The sequence below is a fragment of the Dermacentor albipictus genome, chromosome 2 (genome assembly GCF_038994185.2).
Source record: "Dermacentor albipictus isolate Rhodes 1998 colony chromosome 2, USDA_Dalb.pri_finalv2, whole genome shotgun sequence".
Taxonomy (NCBI): Eukaryota; Metazoa; Arthropoda; class Arachnida; order Ixodida; family Ixodidae; genus Dermacentor; species Dermacentor albipictus.
The window spans coordinates 129,936,803-129,957,043 of NC_091822.1; the positions used below are offsets into that span (position 1 = coordinate 129,936,803).

The 20,241-nt window shown below is 44.9% G+C and overlaps 1 long non-coding RNA gene across 2 annotated transcripts in view; it reads right to left on the reverse strand.

Annotated features, from left to right (window-relative positions):
• The window catches only part of LOC135912509 (uncharacterized), a 42,004-nt gene that overhangs the window by 6,153 nt on the left and 15,610 nt on the right, over positions 1–20,241 (reverse strand). Inside the window, exons 3-5 of one of the 2 annotated variants that reach the window (XR_010567701.1) lie at positions 17,769–17,835; positions 8,990–9,150; positions 7,747–7,845 (exon numbers count right to left, since the gene is read on the reverse strand). This is a non-coding gene — a long non-coding RNA (uncharacterized lncRNA). The remainder of the gene's footprint in view (positions 1–7,746; positions 7,846–8,989; positions 9,151–17,768; positions 17,836–20,241) is intronic. The other variant, XR_010567700.1, reaches the window with a different exon arrangement.

Below are 20,241 nucleotides of genomic sequence, written 5' to 3' on the forward strand. Positions count from 1 at the left end.
AATTGGCCCGCGGCTGCTGCCGAAATTCCTCGCTCCAGCGTTTCCAAAGACAGCTTCCGCTGTTATCGAGCGAGATGTGTTCATGTGTACTTGCGCGTGCGTGACACCGTGATGGTTAATTTAGTTAGAACGCGTTAACGGGCTAGTTCGTTTGAATCCGTGATAGGATAAGTAAGCGCGACTGAACAAGGTCGTAGAAAGAAGCAGACGGGCGAGGACAGCGCTGTCTCTGTGTGTCTGTTTCTTTTACATCTTCGTTGAGTCTTGCCTATACATTCTATTAGTGTTAACTTATTTAGCAAGCGAATTTCGACAATTTTATAAGGCCGATAAAGCTACTGTCCTTACTTCGTAAAGCGATATAATAATTTTCTATCGCAATCGGCGCTTCGCCTTTCGGGTGGAACTGCGAAATGTTTATTGTGACTGTGCCAGATTGCGTTCATCAATCGTGTCCGCCTTATCTAAATATTTATCTGGTCAGATTGGGTGTGTTTTCAGTGAGAACACTTCACCTTGCAAGCATTTTTTTATCGTAACTACACCACCACCGTGCTAAGTGTGCACTGAAGTACGGCTTCCTACTACTCTGCGGGCAGACGAGTACGGCTACCGCCTGCCTCAAGTGCGGTACATAGTGCACCACGCATCAACACTGTTAACAACGGATTGAAAACCCACCAACCAAACGAATACAAAAGTACAAACATCGATCAGTCTGCCACCTCCCTCATTTTCTCACAGCCACTAAAGGGGAACCTCGCCGATATCGAACGATATCGAAGTCCTGCATGAGACACTAAGCGTAAACCTAAGCTTCACATATTGACGCTTACGACAGGCATCTAGAAATTCCTACTCGTAAAAGTTCACCTTCCAAAGCGAAACCTACCCAACATGCATCACACACAGCTCCACTGCCAGATTTGCGCATGAGGGTAACCCACACCGTTACCACGAATACGACAGCTTAAGAAATCCTGTAGGCGTTATGGAATAAAGACGTCAAAATCCTGCCTACTCTAATGGAGGAGCCAGCAACCCAGGCATGACTACTTTCCGAAGCTCACATGTAAGCGCGAACGCAAGAGCGTGGGAAGCGGGTATCGATGCATTCCTCACTCCCCCCCCCCCCCCCCTAGACAGATTTTACGGCACATACCTCAGCATCGGACATGATTGTCACCCATTTAAGAATTTTTTCTGAGAACCTCACATCTATATATACAATAAATATAAGGAGTAAAGAAACCAAGCACCCACACCTTGACAAAGGTATTTTGCGGACGGATGAAATCTGCAGTGCTTCAAACCAGCCGAAACCCAAGAAACACGCACAGCAGGTGGCTTTCCATCAACGAGATGATAACATGGACGTAAAAACATCAGAACAACCTGCCCTGCTGCACACCACAGCGACTCCCCTATCCTCACACACCTTACCCCCTCAACTCCCAACCAAACAGCCCAGCCACCATGACGTTGTCATGCAGGACCTCGAAGTGAAGCTTCAAGCTTAACGAGTAAAACGCCTTCAGGTCTTCGAAGCCTTAATCGAATTCTGAATGCCAGATCCAGTTAATCAAACAGTGGCTGAAGTCATGGTCAACATTGTAAAAAGGCTCTTTAAAAACAGCCGCGCAGAGTTCGTTGTAAAGGAATTCCTGCACTGAACCAGTAGTTTTTGAAGATTATGGGGATGTTAGTGTACGTAGGTGGAAGGTACTCGATGAGAGAGGCTATATATACGGGGTGTCTTAGCTGTCACGAAGCAAGCCAACTGATGCAAAAGCCATCTGCAAAAAGTAGTTAAACTACTTTATCATTTTGGGAGTCAAGGGCAAAGTTATTTCTTCACCTAACAATAATAGTACGCCGTACGGTGCGGATGATAGCATGGTGCCTGAAGACATCATGCTCGACACATCAAGACTATACAGAGAGCGAAAGAAAAAAAATGAAAATTTCATTTGTAGGTTTAGCGTGTGTAATAAAAAGGACATCTGTCCAGAGCCACTCACTTAGTGTTCGTCAGTTCTGCACGATGAACGACGAACATATTTCACTATAACTTCTTAGTTGTGTAAACAAAAAGGGGTTCTCTACCGCGGACTCAGCTAGCTAACCACGCACTTGGTTACAAAACTAGCTCTGGCCGAGAGCGGCCCGCGAATGTGCCACTGTGTGCCAGAAAACGCGACGCAAAGTAAAGCTCAGGCGTACACTCGCCCCAAGCGGCTCCCACGCAACAAGGGCGCCTCGCGAACTTGGGGGAGCAAGCAGACACACAACCTTTCTCTTTGAAATGCCACTTTACTCTCTGAACGACACAGGCTACTGTACACCGCCAGGGTCATAAAACGCGGGACTCGAGGCGGAGGGAGATGCCTGCGGTCAGCGAAGGGAGGTCGAACCAGGGGTGGCGGCGAGGCTGCAGGCATGCAGCCCGCCGCTTGTGGGACTGTCTCCTCAATGTCCTCCAGGCACCTCGATTTCTTGGAAAAACAGGGTCTTGTAGTGAAGGCGCAATGTTCGTTGCTTACACTCGACCATCCTGCACGATCTCGTCCCGAGAGAGTCTCATCATTCTCACTCGCTTCCGCACTCGCTGTCCGACGCCAATTTAAACTGTTTCATCAGGCTTACATGGGCGCTCGTGACATGGTCTGGCCGCGTCGACACCTTCGATATTGGTAGGTTCGAGAGGCGATATCTGTCTGCAGGCAGCACCTCTGTAACAATGCACGGGCCTCTGTGTTTAGGTCGCGTCTTCGTGGGCTGTCCTGTGTCCTTAACCGTTTGTGGCCACGGAGGCGGCGGTAGTTGATCACCCTCTTGTATGCGCAATCCTTTCTTCTGTGCGAGAAGAACAGGGCTGCTGTACTGGAAACTACTGTCACGGATTAATCCACACGATTTCAGCTCATCAGTAATGTCCTTCAGTACCCGCCTTTCATAGTAAGAGCTGCGGCATGGTGGCTGGAAAACCGGCTTGCTTCCAGGGAGCTCCATTGTTTTCATTTCAGCGATGCCGGTGCACCCCAGTTCTTCGATTTGCACTGCACAACAATTATTATGCTTGTTAAGCAACACGCAGGGCTGTGTTTTCTCCTCTTCATAGACGATCGAGCCAACATTATTATCACTTCGGCTTATTAATTGCAGCGCATGGGCCTCCTCATTGGTGGTCACTAACACTTGCTCTGGCATGTTGCAAGGAGCGGGTGTACACTTGAGTATTTGACTTTGCTTCGTGGGCAACTTGACGTCGCTGTAGTTCGCAACCGGGTCACTGAAAACATCAGGTTCATCAAGGGAAGGCGTTCCCGACACAGACAGAATCATCCGAGGGGCAGCCTCAACTCTTTCGCGACACTTGACGACCTCTCTCGGTCTTTCCAATTCTGGAACAAGACCTGCCAGCTGTTGTGCTTCCCTTTGGTTTAGTAAATGGGCACACCCACCACTACGGACCAGAAGCAAATCGGGCAAGTCAATCACGTCCGTTCCAATGATGACGTCCGGTCCAACAAAGGCGTCGTCGCTGACTATGTAAAAGTGGACGGCGGGAAGATCAACATCATCGACCCGCACCCTTAAGTATAGTTCGCCGAGGGATGACCGCTGTCCACCCACACCGCGTATGGCCGCTCCCGGAGGTGCCGTAAGCTCCCTGCTCAGCTGCACGGCACGCGTCAGCTTTATCAAGCTCACATCGGCACCCGTATCGAGAAGAGCGGGCATCCATTCGCCGTCAATACAAACGCTTTTGTACTCCCTCTTTGAAGGCGTGGTGCGTACAATATTGGTCACGTTCTCTGAGCTGCTCTGATTCGGACAAAATTTCGCGCTGTGCCCATCGTAATTGCACTTCGTGCAGTGAAGTGGGCGCCGTGGCTCAGAACACTGACGCGACAGGTGGCCCGTATTTTGGCAGTTGTAACAACGTACTCTGTCCGCGTGTCGCACTCCCCCTCGCACGGTACTGCTTCGTAGAGCGTCGTCTACTTCTGTTGACGAAGGAAATGGCTGGTGGCCACTGCTCGGTCGGCTTCGGCTGCCGAATCTTTGTGCCGATGGGAATTGCTTTTCACGGCTTTCTGTAAAATTTTCATACGCTTTGATAGCTCGAAGCAACTCGTCCACACTTCTGTAGCTTCTGTCCCGCAGCGCGAAACTCATTTCAGTCGACCAGAGGCATCTGACAATCTCGGTAATTGTGTCCGGCAGACTTAGCTTGACCCTGGTGCACATTCGTTCCTTTTCTCTGACGTACTTCGTCACCTCCTCGTCACGACTCTGAATTCGTTCGGCCATTCTCCTCCATAAGTCCGGCAAGCTTTCTTCAGTCACGAAGGCTGATTTAAATGCAGTTTCGAACTCTTGCCATGACTGATGCCTTGTTGCTGACGAGATTAGCCAATCCTTAGCGGGGCCCTGCAGCTTGAGGTGAATTGCAGTTAGGCGTTGTTGTTCAGACCAGTTGGCTAAATCCGCAACGCGCGAAAATGTTTGCAGCCAATCTTCAGCACTAATTTGGTCGCTGTCTCCGTTAAAGCTCGGGATTGCGGTAGAGGGGTCCGGACTCACATGAACAGTTGTCGCTGTCGAGGGCGCATTCATCCTCTCCATCATGCGGGCCATTGCAGTGAAGGCCTCGGTGAGCTGTCCCAAGATGGCGTTGCTCGGGCCTGAATCCGGCTGGAACGACGGTGTTGAGGCAGCAGGAGTAGAGCCGCCGAGCTCCCGAATCTCCTCCTGCAGTCGAGAAAGCTGGGCGACTTTTTCTTGGAGCTGGTCTGATGCGCCGCGATCATTGCGTTGCCTGCTGTCTCGTTGGACCTCAGTGGCGCTTGTCACCTCCTCAGCAGCGCGCGACTGGGCAGCAAGACGTGTGTTGTACGGGTGTTCGCCTTCCTGGCTCATCTTGACGGGCTTGTTGGGATTATCCCACTTCTGAGTGTAAACAAAAAGGGGTTCTCTACCGCGGACTCAGCTAGCTAACCACGCACTTGGTTACAAAACTAGCTCTGGCCGAGAGCGGCCCGCGAATGTGCCACTGTGTGCCAGAAAACGCGACGCAAAGTAAAGCTCAGGCGTACACTCGCCCCAAGCGGCTCCCACGCAACAAGGGCGCCTCGCGAACTTGGGGGAGCAAGCAGACACACAACCTTTCTCTTTGAAATGCCACTTTACTCTCTGAACGACACAGGCTACTGTACACCGCCAGGGTCATAAAACGCGGGACTCGAGGCGGAGGGAGATGCCTGCGGTCAGCGAAGGGAGGTCGAACCAGGGGTGGCGGCGAGGCTGCAGGTATGCAGCCCGCCGCTTGTGGGACTGTCTCCTCAATGTCCTCCAGGCACCTCGATTTCTTGGAAAAACAGGGTCTTGTAGTGAAGGCGCAATGTTCGTTGCTTACAGTTGAAATTTCCTTTAAAATACGCACTTCGCCCCGTTTTCTGGCCTAATTAGTGCCTTTGAGTGCCATCAAATGTCATTTTCGCATTTAAACTCATGAATTCTTTCGTTTGGATCATCGATGGCTCGTTCCAAGATTACGAAGCAACATCACGCCAAAAATGCCGGCATGTTATAGAACTGGGCATGTTCTTAAACTATGGAATTCAATAATCTAGCAAGATTCAGAAGCAGGGAAAGACGAGGGAATGTAGAGACACACTGGCGGAAAAAATGAACATTTTATGTTTAATCACACATGTACACATATGTGGACCGCAGCTTACCAAGGAAAAGGCCAACGAAGATGAACGTATAATACAAAGTATTACACAATCTATGTAATTCATTCATTCCAAAGCCCCTCATTTCATTGATGATCACGAAAGTATTTCGCGCAGTATGCTGGTTTTGAGCCCCCTCCCCCCTTCTGCGATTTGCTTGTTCTCCAGAGTTTCTTAGCTACCTCATCTTATTCATTTTTAACTCAGAACCTAGCTTCTATACAGCAGTTATCTACAATGCAAAAAGTGACATTGCGCATTATTTTCGCTCACTAAGCATGCAGCTTGTGCTTTTTGTTTACTAGCATACAATAACGTACCCGCCGTGGTTGCTCAGTGGCTATGGTGTTGGGCTGCTGAGCACGAGGCCGCGGGATCTAATCCCGGCCACGGCGGCCGTATTTCGATGGGGGCGAAATGCGAAAACACCCGTGTGCTTAGATTTAGGTGCACGTTAAAGAACCCCAGGTGGTCGAAATTTCCGGAGTCCTCCACTACGGCGTGCCTCATAATCAGAAAGTGGTTTTGGCACGTAAAATCCCATAATTTAATTTTTTAACAATAACGCAAGCGAATGAGCACAATTTTACGCATGAAACCACTGGTGCAGCTGATAAATAAAAACGCTTCTGTTGCGCGCGCACTTCTTCCGGGCCTGTGTGTCATTAGCGCTGAGTGCACGCTTGGGGGCCATCTTGATGGCGCTTGTTTACGAGCTGCTTCTGCATACATCCCCAGCGCGCTGTTGAGACCTTAACTACGAGTGTTCTCTTTAGGTTATGGACGAATGTAATGTTTACACTATCACAGCCCAAGACGCAACCTCCACAGTCCAGCAGCTGCGTTTTTGTCTCATAGGAAAGCAAGCACCGCTCTAGCCATACGCATAAACTGTGAAACGCTGACGCGGTGGTGGCGCCCCAGTTGTGCGGAGGCGAGCGCCATCTGGTGGTGTTACAAGAAACCTAGCGGCGCGAGCCAGGAAGAGAAGCGGGAGAAGGGACAAAGAAAGATTTGCTTTAATATCCAATAGACATATACTGATGCCTTAAATAGCGCGCATAGTTCGTTTGTGATACATCTACTTGGAAAGCTACGGTCTTATATTTCAATGGAATGAATGTGCTCAAAACACGATCGGCCATGGTCCATGTGGTGTGCTCGATTCAGGGTCCATCTTTCTTGATGCGCGAGTGTACTCACGCCATCCCTGGAGCCAACGTGTCGAACGTACCGGTACGCTTTTAAGAGGACGATTTATCTCGAAGTGTTTTAGTTTAGCAGATGAGAAAATAGTGACTGTTTTGCTCGGTATTCACTGCACCGAGTTTGATGACGTGCGCTGCGTTTGGCAGATTTATTTAAAATTGGCTGACTGCCAAGAGCATATTGCAATTAACGCCATTAGCACAGTTCAACAACTTCTTGGAAATGACAATATTAATGAAGCGTAATAGGTTAGACCTGTTTAGCTAAGCAGAAAAAAGAAACCTCAAGATTTGCTTGCTTGCCGTCATTGAAACATTGTAAACAGCAGGGAAACTGATACAATTTTCACAGTTCTGCAATATACCACCCATTCAGTGCAGAGCTCTTCGAAGGACTCGTGTAAAAATTCTACAGGTTTGGTTGAACTGTAAGTTCACGTAGAGCAATTTTTGGCTTAAGTGCTTTCACGTTAACAGCTGTAGTTTACAAAGCAAAAATACCTGATTTTGCTGCACAGTTAGACATGAGTGAATTTGTGTTTAAATTCTGTTTATAACTTGCTCCACAGCAAAGAGCCCTTACTATTGGGCCACTATGTGGGGTAGTTTTGAAGTATTATTTCAAATGAATGACATTTTGTCTATAACATTTTGTCAAAATCTAAGACTTGCACTTATCCAGCTGACTATATTTTAGTGTCATCCAAAGGTGCCTCGTCATTACTCCACCGCCAATAAGTCCCTCTTTCAAGTTAAATACACTAGGTGGATGGCAGACAAAGCTTAGCACATACGATACAACTGCCAGGTTGAAGTCAGGTTTCATGTGTTAGAACTTGTCGAAGCTATGATGAAATTACGAACCCCGCCCATTTCCGAAGCAAAAAAGAGCACTGAAAAGGAAGTCACGTTATTTTACATAATAATTAAAATTGCACAAGTATTCAAACATCTAACATAAATCAAGTACACGTTACTATTGCAATGATATCCAAATACAGAATAACTATTATATTTTGTCAATATTCCTTTCGCTACAATACTTAACGGATATTTGCTGCAGTGCTTAAGAAGAAAGGTTGATGCTGGTCAATATCATGCTGCATTATTATTGCGCAGGAAACCTACGATAGTTGAGCAGATATTACGATTTCTCAACGAAAAGTTGGAGCTGATCACTTTTATACAAATATTACTAGCCGTTGAGAAAACATGTCTTGTGTTAGGCAGCCTACGAATTCTTAGTGCTTATTTGGAAAAACAGTGTATTTGTTGGGACAATCTCAACACGATTTGATTGCTTCTAAACAAGGGGCATAGGTGTAATATTTCCTTTAGCTCATTCAACGAACACCGAACAATACTACCAGCGCCTGGTCACGTCCTATTCTTTTGTGTTCATTACTGACATTGTCACAATGTATGATATATGGCCGTAGTTTCAATTTTCGCAATAATTAGTTTATTGAGTCTGAAGTAATGGCGAAAAGCCTTGACCGAACTGAACTGACCCAGAAGTATTTATTCATGTGTCCCATCGTACAGTGCTCTTAAAACTGAGTTAGTTAAGTGCAAGCATACAGAGCATAAAAAAACACAAATGACGCAGACGGCCTCGTTTGTGGTCTTTGATGACTTGTAAGATTGCACTGCAAAAAGCCTGTTTTCAGAACCCGTTGCCTATGCCTAGTTACTTGTGTAGTCTACTATATAAGTAAATAACCCTCTTTATTCAGAACATATTCTGCAGAACCTTTCATTTTACATTATAGAAATTCGGAATATTCAATACTCGAATACTCTTTTTTTGAAATATTGTTTTCTTAGAATGTTTGTATTGAATGAAAAAATCGCTCTTCGGATGCCCGTAATAATAATGAGAAAGAGCTTCGAAGATACCTCACTGAGGAGGTGTGTCAAGCGTCTGCATTCTTCAAAATGTTTTTGGAATCTTCTACATGGCTTGGTGTCATATTCCACATTATACGGGAGTTCAGAATATAAGACATTACCAGTGTCTAAAATTAGCCGTCTTACCTTGTTTTAAAGCCGTTAAAACTGGCGTATTGCACCTATTTGGTCCAACTTTCTCGAAAGCAATTTCCTTCTCCAGTATATTCCCCATGCTTAAATTGGAGGCTAACGCAACGGCAACCAGCTGGGCAGGGAGTCGAGGAGAGATCGCTCTTAATGAAGCACTGAAATGGTCCACAGAAAGAGCAAAATGAACTGCTGCGGCAGCACAGTCGACAATGTACGAGTATATGATACTCCTAAATGGCAGTATTCTTATTGGCGCCATGGCTAACATTAGAGTGAAATTGCACGCAAGGACTTCACTTAATTGACCGAAGCAACAATGGGTTCTGGGGCAACCCATTGGCTGATGCGCGTACTTGTATTGCTCATACGCATAAAGAAAACACCGTTGTTTCCACACGGTTTCGTAAATACTGTCCTGTAAATACAGCAATTCAGGAACACTTCTCACAGGGCTGCCATATAGTCGCGTTGTAGGTAATATATCTCTACAGCGGGCACAAAATTGGTTGCGACGCGATGTATGACGAAGACGTACGTTTCGCGCAGCTTTTATCAGCAGTTGCCATTTCCTAAATGGATGGTTAGGTGGCCTTCAGCAAGCCTGACGGTGAAAGTGAAAGATTCACATGCTAGGTACGAACACGTCAGCAACCACATTTTGCAGCACGCGACGTGCATGAATGGGAACATTTTTTCTACAGCGGCTATGGCACTTTTGAGAGGCCCGAAGACGAGCGAAAGGACAAGGAGAGCTGTAAGCAGAAGTTATGTGGTTGGCGGGAAAGCTTTTGCATCACCCCTCTACATTCAAAAAAATTTGGCTTCCCGCGACTAGGAGTACGCATTATCATCATCATCATCATCACCTAGATGGTGGTGTTAGTGTTGGTGGTGGTGATGAGCAGCAGCAGCAGCAGCAGCAGCAGCAGCAGCAGCAGCATTTTATGTCCACTGCAGGACGAAGGCCTCTGCCTGCGATCCCCAATTACCCATGTCCTGTGGAAACCGATTGAACTGACACCCGCGAATTTCCTAATTTGATCGCTCTACCTAGTCTTCGGCCATCGACGATTAGGTATCGACTCCGTCTGTAACCCTAATGGTCCAACGGTTATCTAACTTGCCCATTGCATGACCTGTACAGCTCCATTTTTTTCTCTTCATGTCAATTAGAATACTGGCTATATTCGTTTGTTCCTGATACAAAGCACTCTCTTATTTGTCTGAACATTATGCCTACTATTCATCGTTCCAGCGGTCTTTGCGAGCTCCTTAACCTGGTCTCAAGCTTCTTTTTGAGTCCCCAAGTCTCTGCACCATATGTCAGCACCTGTAATATGTACAGATTGTACACCTTCCTTTTCAATGATAGTTGTAAGCTTCCATTCAGGAGCTAGCAATGTCAGATGTATGCGATACAACCCATTTTCATTCTTCTATGAATTTCCTACACATGATCAGGGTCCCTTGTAATTAGTTGGCCTAGGTAAACATACTCCTTCACAGACTCTAGAGGCTGATTGGCGATACTGAAATCTTCCCTTTCCAAGATATTCGTCATTATATTTGTCTTCTACATATTAATATTCAATCCCACTCTTACACTCTGTCCGTTAAGGTCCTCAATCCTTTGTTGTAACTCGCATGCAGTGCTGCCGAATAAAACAATCTCATCGGCAAACTGAAGGCTGCTGAGATATTCGTTTTCGATTCTTACTCCTATGTCTTCCGAGTTTATTACCCCGAATATTTCCTTCAAGCTTGCAGTGAATAGCATTGGAGAGATTGTGCCTTATTGTCTCACCCTTTTATTTGTAGGTTTCTTTTTACCATCCTTTTGCAGAATTAAGACAGCTGTAGAATTTCTCTATATATTTCCAAGGTTTTTACGTGAACGGTCTGTACTCCTTGATTACGTTATGCCTCTACCACTGCTGCTATCTTTACTGAATCAATGCCTTTTCGTAATCTATGAAGGTCATGTAGAGAGGTTAATTGTACTCTGCGGATTTCTCGATTACCTGTTTAATGAAATAGATCTGATTCTTTGTACAGTATCCCTTCCTAAAGCTCAACTGTTCGCTTTGTTGACAGACGTCTAGTGTTGCCCTTATTCTATTGGAGAATATTTTCGGGAATATTTTGCATCATACTGAGAGTAAGCTCATGGGCCTATCGTTTTTCGATTCTTTAACGTCTCCCTTTCTGTCGATTAGTATCATTTTCGCATTTTTCCAATTTTTGGGAACCCTTGCAGTCGATGAACACTTGGTAGAAAGAACCGCCAGTTTTCGAAGCATTCTGTCTCCTCGATCATTGATTAAATCGATTGTTATTCCATTTTATGCTGCCACTCTACATCGTTTCATGTCTTGAAGGTTCCTTTTGACCTCATTACTAGTTATAGGAGCAGTTTCTGTACGCTGTTCGTTACTGTTTCGATTGGAGGCATCCTGACTCCATTCCTGGAGGCATCCTGGTACTGTACAGGTCAGTACAACATTCTTCCACTGTTTTACTATATATTAGAGATTGCTCATGATATTACCCTGCTTATATTTTAGTGCATACATCTTGATTTGTCCTATGCTAAGTTTCCTTCTCACTGATTTCAGGCTGCTTCCGTTCTTTACGGCTTCTTCACTCTTTCTCAAGTTGTATTTTCGAATATCAATTATTTAGCCTTGTTGATCAGTTTTGACAGTTATGCGAATTATATCTTATCTCTTGAGTTGGACACTCATTGTTTGTCGTTTCTTTATTAGGTGTTCTGTTACTTGGGACAGTTTGCCTACAGGTTGACTTGGTGCATTGCCTCCCACTTTAGTTGCTGCCTCTGAAGTCAGCCTAGTTGCGGTTTCATTCATTACCTCTGTGTCCTCTTCGTCTCTCTCTTCTAAGGCTACATATTTTTTTGCAAGTACCAGCCTGAATTCGTCTACTTTTACCCTTACTGCCTCAGGTTGGCCGGCTTTTTCTTCAGCAATTTTAATATTTCTATATTCAAATTAAGGTGAGTCCTAGCCCTCACTAGCTTATGATCACTGCACTTTTTCCTACCTATCACTCCTACATCCTCCGCTACACTGGAATCGGCAGAAAGCATGAACTCAATTTCATTTGTTGTTTCATCATTAGGGCTTTTCCAGGAACACTTTCTGTTGCTACGCTTCCTGAAAACTGTTCACAATATTCGAAGCATGTCCCTTTGTGAAATCTACCAGCATCTCTCCTCTAGCGTTCCTTGATTCGACGCCGTAGTTGCCAATTGCTTGTTCACCAGCCTGCTCTTACTTCACTTTTGCATTGGAATCGCCAATTACTACAGTATAATGAGTTTGCACTTTTCTTATCGCTAATTCCACATCTTCATAAAACTGATCTACTTCCTCATCATCGTGGCTACTGTGTGGGAGCGTAGGCTTGTACTACCTTTAATCTATACCTGTTATTAAGTTTCATTACGACTACTGCTACCCTCTCAATAATGCTGTCGAATTCTTCAATGTTGCCCGCTGTGTCCTTATGGATCAGGAACCCCATCCTGCACTGTTTTTTTATCGTGGAGACCTCTATAGCAGAGGACATGGCCATTACTCAGCAACGTATAATCATCACCAGTTCTTCTAATATCATTGTCCGATGATTTCCCAAACAATGTCTGATAGTTCTTGAAAAAGTCCTGCTATACTAGCCGCATTCGTCCCGCACATGCTTAGCACTCTCTTCTGCGTTACAAATCTGACCGCCGCCTCCGTCGAGTGCTCCACACCCCTTCTCCCCGTTTATTTTTCTTCCCAAGATGTTTCAAGGATTTTTGCAAAAATATACTGTTCTTACGCTGCAGAGCCAGAAGGCATCAGCCATTTTTTTTTCTTTTTCAGTGGCGTATTGTATAATCCAGTCACTCAAATGATGTGTATGGCAAGACAGTACAGTGACGTGCTTGGCGAAATAAGTAATATATTAAATATTTAAACACGTTGGGTGCTTTCGGCACCGGCACAAGCCGGTAAAATTGGTTTCATTTTTTTCTGGGTACGCGCGAAAGTCCTGAAGCCACAAATTAAATGTGTAACGGGAGCCAGGTTGACAAAGTGTAGTCGAAAATTATTTGCAGCTTTGAAGGTTCAGCCAATCATCTCAAAAGTAACGTAAGGTTATAAGGTTATGTAAGGTTATAACGTTCTGCAAAAAGCTTCGTGCTCCAGATCAAAAAAGTAGCTCCGGGGATCGGCTTAATGTTATATGATATGTATCAATAGATAGCTCTCCATTTCAGCTATTCATTCGAGAAGTTACAAAAATGTTGTGTTTTCATATACGAAAAATTATTCTCTTGAATGTTTGTGTCAGCACTGGCTACTCTCTGACGTGCGCGCCAGCTTGCCGGCCATACTGGCAAGCGACAACGCTGGCTTCATGTACAACACAGCTGGCAGAGAAACGGTGTCATGGTCTGAGTTTTATCGCCAAGAGGCGCACGCTCTAACGCGATGCGGTTTCTCCTTAGTGTGTGCCATGCGAACCATACAGCCAATGCACATGGAACATCACGATGTGTTAAATACGCCAGGTAGTCCAGCCGAGTTAAAATGTACGTTCTTAAAAAATATTTGCACTTAGGTAACCAATAAATCTATAAAGAGCACGTTGTCGTTCACGCAAAGTATTTGAAAAGATATCACGCCCTTCAGAACAGTGCGGCGTGTCAACATGCGCTGTGACATGAAGTGCAGTGCGACATACCGGAAGCAGGACACTTTTTGCTGTGTTCCCTGGTACCCAAAGCATATCATAAGTCGATGTCGCTAGAGAACACCTTGATAATTACAACTGAAAGCCTACACGCACGTGAACAAAATCTGGTGCAGCGCGTTACTACTCTTCGCCCGCATGAACATGCCCGCCTATAAAATTCACATATATCCTGTTCAGGACGATGCCCTCAGACGTGGTTGACCTACACTCTTCACATTCTTGGAAAGAACATAAATACGAATCGAAGCTGCGGCGCTTGACGTCACTTGTGGAGGAGGAGGAGGAAAAACTTTAATCTGGTCCTGTACAAGGTGTTGCCACCTGCCTGGCTAGTTCCATGTTGGGACCGGGAGGTCAAGCCTCCTAGCCCTATCACGGGCGTACTGGACAGCCAGGACTTGAGGGATATGATCAGGAGATCTGATCATTCGCTTGTCTTAACATAATAAAGAAAATCACCGCCCGAGCACTTCATACAGACAGTTGACCACCGAAGCTGAATCACGCGGCCCCGATGTTTATCACTGGGTTAATACCAACAGTTCATTAAACGACGGCTTGGTATACGCTATCGGATTCTCGGTAAGCAGTTGCTGTTTGCGCTCGGCTGCGCGAGACTGTTCTTATGTCCCAGGTGCAGCATCAGCACCGCGTAGACGAGCTCGCTCCCGGTTCTGTCGCGGCGTCACTGATACAAAGTCGTGTGCTTCTAAGGAATAAATATGACGCATGGTCTACCCTTTCGGAGCCGGAGAGAAAGGACGTCACTACTGGCGCAGCCAATCGCGTGCCTCTGTTTTTCTTTTTTTTTTCGCACATGCGCATGAGGTTGGGCCGCAGGAGTCTTTCGTGCGCAGGCGCCTGACGAACAGACGGACGGACGGACGAATCAGCTAGCCATATACAGCTTGGCTCTAAAAAGCGACTCACAGTTTTATGAAAAGAATCAAGGACTGATTTGATTAACTATTTCTCCTGGCTAGACGACAAGACTCCATATATTGATGCTGTCTGTGCGATTCACGTATGAACATGCCAAAACATAATTTTTCGCGTTTAAAAGAAAACACGCGTTTTTGTGAACCGTTCGCGTGTACAATAGACATGTAGAGCTATTTAATAATATGTCACATATATTTTTGAAGCCGATCACCAAACCTACTTCATCGACCATGAACACGAAGCTTATTGCAAAAAATTTAACTTGACAGTTATTTTCCAGTTTACGCTTTCTATCGGGTATACTATGAAAACAGAGCTACCATTGTACATTTAATTGGTTAGTTCTATATTTTTCCGCGTTCCCCCTAGACAGAATTCTAATTTTTTTTACGGTGCCAAAAGTGCCCGTTGTGTTCAAATATTGGAAATATTGGTTATTTTGGCAGTCACATCATCTCATTGCTATGCCATACACACCATTTTAAAGACTGGCTCGTACAATATGCCTTAGAAGAAAATTTTGATCGATATCTTCAGGCTCAGCTCGGCAAGAACAATAAGTTTTCGCTAAAACGCTAGAAAATATTGGGGAAGATGAATAAACGGGGACAATGACTTTTGAACTTCTAGAAACACATGGAAGTTTTTACAACTAGATGTGTGACGGTAAAAAAAAAACAATAGTTGATTTGGTATGGAATGATCCTGGTGCCAGGCAATAGCATAAATATACAAAGTTGTTCGTCATGGGTATCATTATTTGTGCAACATCCTCAAATATAACTCCTACAAAAATGACTCTTATTACGTAAAAGGTCTCTCGTGTTGCTCAGCCTAGTGTGTCGCTGGCTGAAACCGCGGGTAACGTTACATGAACGGGTGACAAAATGTAAAGACAACATGTGATAATATCATTGCTTATATCTTGGCAAGCGGGCTACCGAAACATGTTACTTTGGCATTGACATGTATACAAAAGAAGCCATTACCGAAGCATTCCTGTGCAGCATGCAAAGATGGCGTCATTGTTGCGCCAAGCTTGACGCAATCAGGAGCTAAATTTAGCCTCTCACTTGTCATTCAGATTTGCGAAGCTCGGCAATACATTTGTCGATCCCTGCAGTAGTGGTCACGTTTAAAAGAACTCCTTTGGCCATAGCTAGTATAATATATGAATTCCAAACTTGTACCCTCTTGCATCCTCATGAAGAATTGTAGGGTATAAAATTGTGCGATTTGTTCCAAGAATGTGCGCGTGGCTCTGTTATGGTGCTCCACATTCGATATGCATTGTCCAGAAAGAGTGTGAGGTGTGTCGGGAAGCAGTGAAGAAGGAAGGCAATCCGCGTCCACTACCTTTCACTAGGCCGGGTTCTTCACAATTGCAAGATTACACCCTAATGCCTTACTACCTGTATCAAAAGTTAAGGCTGTTATACGGGAACAACTATCACTTGTCTAATTGTTACTATCATTTCCGTGCCCTAGTCCCCATACACACACAAAAGCACTCACAAGGCATTCCACGTATGCACCACACTGTGTCGGCGTTTCCGATATATCCGGTAACTGCATGTGTGTATATTTTAGGTTTTTGCGTGTGTTACTAATTTGTTACACGAATAAATAAAAAAAATACACATCATAGGCCGTCTCGCGATATATATGAGATACTTGGATTCCCATGTGACGAGGGACAAGAAATAAGTTCCATGTATAGCAAACCAACTTCAGCTACTGCTCTATGTGATCGCAGTTCGCAAATCACTGCGGACATAACTCTTTATTTAGAGTCTTTACTCTGCAAGTCAGACCACTACGTCACGCCAAATCTCAGTGACGTAGACAAATAAAGCGTTGTTCTAATTGCCTTATACGTATGCGCTGGTGACATAAGAACCGCCATATAAGCTGCAAATTGTTTCCGACGCCATTTATGACCATCATACCTGCTGAAAGGTTTCTTGCCCGCGTGTTGGTCTGGCTTTAAAGTGACTGTATTCAGGCAGAGGGCAGTTGTCAGTACCGACATCCCATACCAGCAGGGTTTTCTTGAGGTCAGCGTCGTGTTCTGTCATATGCCTACTTGCTGGTTTAAAGCAAACGCGCACGCACTCTCATCACATAAAAATTTAAAAAATATTTGTGACGTTTCAAAACGAAAGGTAACATCAAGGTGAGAATTGCAATGCAGAACTTGTACTTTCACCGTCGTACATTCAATTGAATATCTTCAATTTACAGTAAAACCAACACCAAGTTTACAACTAAATACTTTAAGCAAGAAGTGTCCGAATTCTACGAGGCAGACTTGACTAGTCTGAAAGCATTCAGTAATTATACACATTTATTGTAACATTAAGGTTTGGAAGTATGTTGTAAACTTCATAGATATAGAATTAACGCAGATGGTTCGTGTTTAGTCAAATTGCATTGCATGGACTCTGATTGGAACGCTTGTGGAGAGCTCTCATGTACGTTGGCACCCTATCCTATTTAAGGCGCACCACTAAGTGAGGTTTACTAAATTTAACAGCCATGGTAACTACGACGCCACCGCCACAAATTCCACAGACCACCCCGTGTTCTACAATACAATATTGTAGCCGCTGAATTAGCCTTAGTATGCAAAATTCACGTAAATGATGTGACGTGAGTCCGGAACAGAACTCAATCGGAACACTTTAAACAAAACTGTAATAATATTTGAGGGTGAGTCTGCACAATCACAACAGGCTCATTTCTGATGTAGAGTAACGAAGCAAACTTTTCAACTTTTTATGCGCTTTGTTATGTTGCTGTACCCTCTTGCATTTGAACTATCAATTGCCTTTCTTTCAATTCACTTCTTTTTGTTGAGCAATTCACCACTTGGGAAGCGGCTGCACAAGAAAGTTTTTCCACCCTGCACAAAGTCACTTTTCTCAGCAGTCACACTGAGGATTAGCAGAGCTAAATGTCGCTGAAGAAGGTTGATTGTCTGGCGGTCTTGCCTGAGGGGTCACTAAATATCACAGGCAAGTCCTCTTTTTTGCTAATACTGTTTCACATTGCAGAAAAGAAATCTTACCCTGCCGCCACAATACAGCATTTCGCCGTGACTGCCGGGTTTCTCTGGTTTAGCGCAGATGTTGTCCCTGTATAAACAGATATACATTTCACTGAATTTAACGCGCTGCGGGAAATTAATAGGATTCAACCATTTTACGCAAGCCAGGAGCTTAAAACACTCACTCTAAAGTGCTTAGGAACAGTATCTTTTTACGACGTAAAAATAGTTGTCTGTAATCTCAAGGTACACTGAGATGGTCGTCACTTGGGAAACTATCTTCATTTCGATAAACTACAAAACTCAATTCACAGTGAGATGGTAGAAGTTTCCTGGCAGATATAGATAGTTTTTTTCTATGGTATTGGCTCGCAGAATGCAGCACCGAAGCAGAAACGCAACCGAAAAGGATATCCAGACTGAGCACTTAATTGGCCGTAAAAAATCCAGAAACCAAAGAGATATTTCAGAACGCGCCTGAAAGCAGAGAAAAGCTGCAAATAAGTAAAAAAGACGTTTGGCGAATCAATACGTAGCGGTTAAAGTGTGTGCGGAATTGCGTTCCAAATTCATTAGTGTTTCTGCAAAATAACTCCCTGTTTATTTGGCGGACTCCCCTAAGAGACTGTATAGCAACTCGCGAGGAGCGTTGCCATAGAGAATAGGGAGGTACGAAAGATACATGCTCGTTAGTACAGCCACCTCGTCATACACGCTTGCCCTTCCGATTTCCACAATGACAGCTGAGTTCAACGGCAAATAATTCGTAATAGGTTCTGCGCGGAATCACAACTTTTCAACTATACAGGCAATCGAAGTGCGCTTGCACCGTCGCCGTTGGAGCCGGTGTTCTGTATTTGCACTGGCGTGTATGCCCGGCCAGTGTGTGGACGGTCTACAGATCCCCGGAGAAGCTCGGTGCACTTATTTGCAAAAGTAACGAATACTAGTGAGCGCACCATCAGGTTACGCTAAATGCATCCTGCTAAAGCCTGAACAGCGTTGAGGCTATCGCCATTGCGATGAGCGTTGGACGCAAAGCAAACCACAGCGCATACACTGGTTTGAATGGACGGCCAGTAAACATCAGGCTAAAACAATCTGATACATTCCTTCGACGCAAACGATTGCCGATGGTGTTTCTTCGGTGTCATTGCGCGCGCTAACATTCTGCGACTCATATAACGCCGTTTGCGGTGCTCCTCATCCTTCGAACTTCCTGCGACACCTTCCGCGCAAACCTGAGCCTTTTTTTCTTTTTCGATGCCTCGGCCTCGGGGAACCTACAGATGTTCTTTTTCGCTGAAGTTCTCAATCGGATTGAGGCCACGTGGCTTGAACACTAGACATACAATGAGAAATAAAGGACCATTACTTGAGAGACATAATTCTGTATCTAAAAGAACACAGATATAAAGGACATGCTTTCTTTCTGACAGCAATTTTTTCTTCTCCCGCGAGCCTTCCATGTATTCCCGCTCACACGAAAGAAGGCTAGCAGCGCTGTTGTTCCCCCGTTCTGGCAAGGCACTGGCTCTTGCGCATTGTCTTTCTCCTCTTTCAACAATCACATCTCTTTTCTAGGCTGCTGCGCGTAAATACCAAGGTAAGTAAGCGCAGCAGCTTCTGCAGTGCTTTTGCGGAGGCTTCACGCAAGATTTCAGGCGTCCTGAGGACATCGTTTCAACGGCCATAGGAGGCATAGTGCCAACGGCCAGGAAGCTCAAGAGCGCCTATTCAATTCCCGTTACAAATATCTCATTGACACCACTACCACGCCTCAGTCATTTACATCCTGGATATTGTCAACCCCCTCCCGCCGTCCATCCCCCACGCAGCATGATTGGCAGCAGCAGCAGGCATCGTGGAACAGTCGAAAAGAGAGGCACAGAAAGTCTCCGTTTTAAATAATAAAATACCTTCTTATTACTTCATTTTTATTTTCAGTCACGTTTCCCGGATATTTGTGCCGTATTCGCATCAATGCTGCCCTTTAAATTTTATATGAAGTGCAATAGATCAAATAACAGCTAGACGTTGAGAAGAAGCCAATTGATTGAAGCTAATCACTCGGAAAGTCCAATGCTTGATGTTGCATTGATGGCCAGTGTCGGGTATTTATTATTCATATTACTGCCGAATGGCTTCGACAAGATTTCCTCATAATAATCTTGTATAAAAGTTTTCTATTACTGCGTACTCCACACTCTAATTCCTTATGTTTTGTCGATTGCGGAGAGGTACAGTGCTTGCAAGAGAGGCTTGTAGTTTGACCAAGGTGGTAGCACAGGCTCTTTTTGTATGCCACGTTAAGTCGAACCTATAGTGTATTGTCTCTAAAGCCCAGGGTATAGTCGTCTTCAAAGTCTTCAGGCGAGTTCACGCTTGATATATTGGCGAGATATGTAACATTCGTTGGAGAGATAGCTGGCATACCGCCACTTTTCCGTCATTTATCGTGAGATACGAGACTCTGCTATTTTTTTGCAAAAGT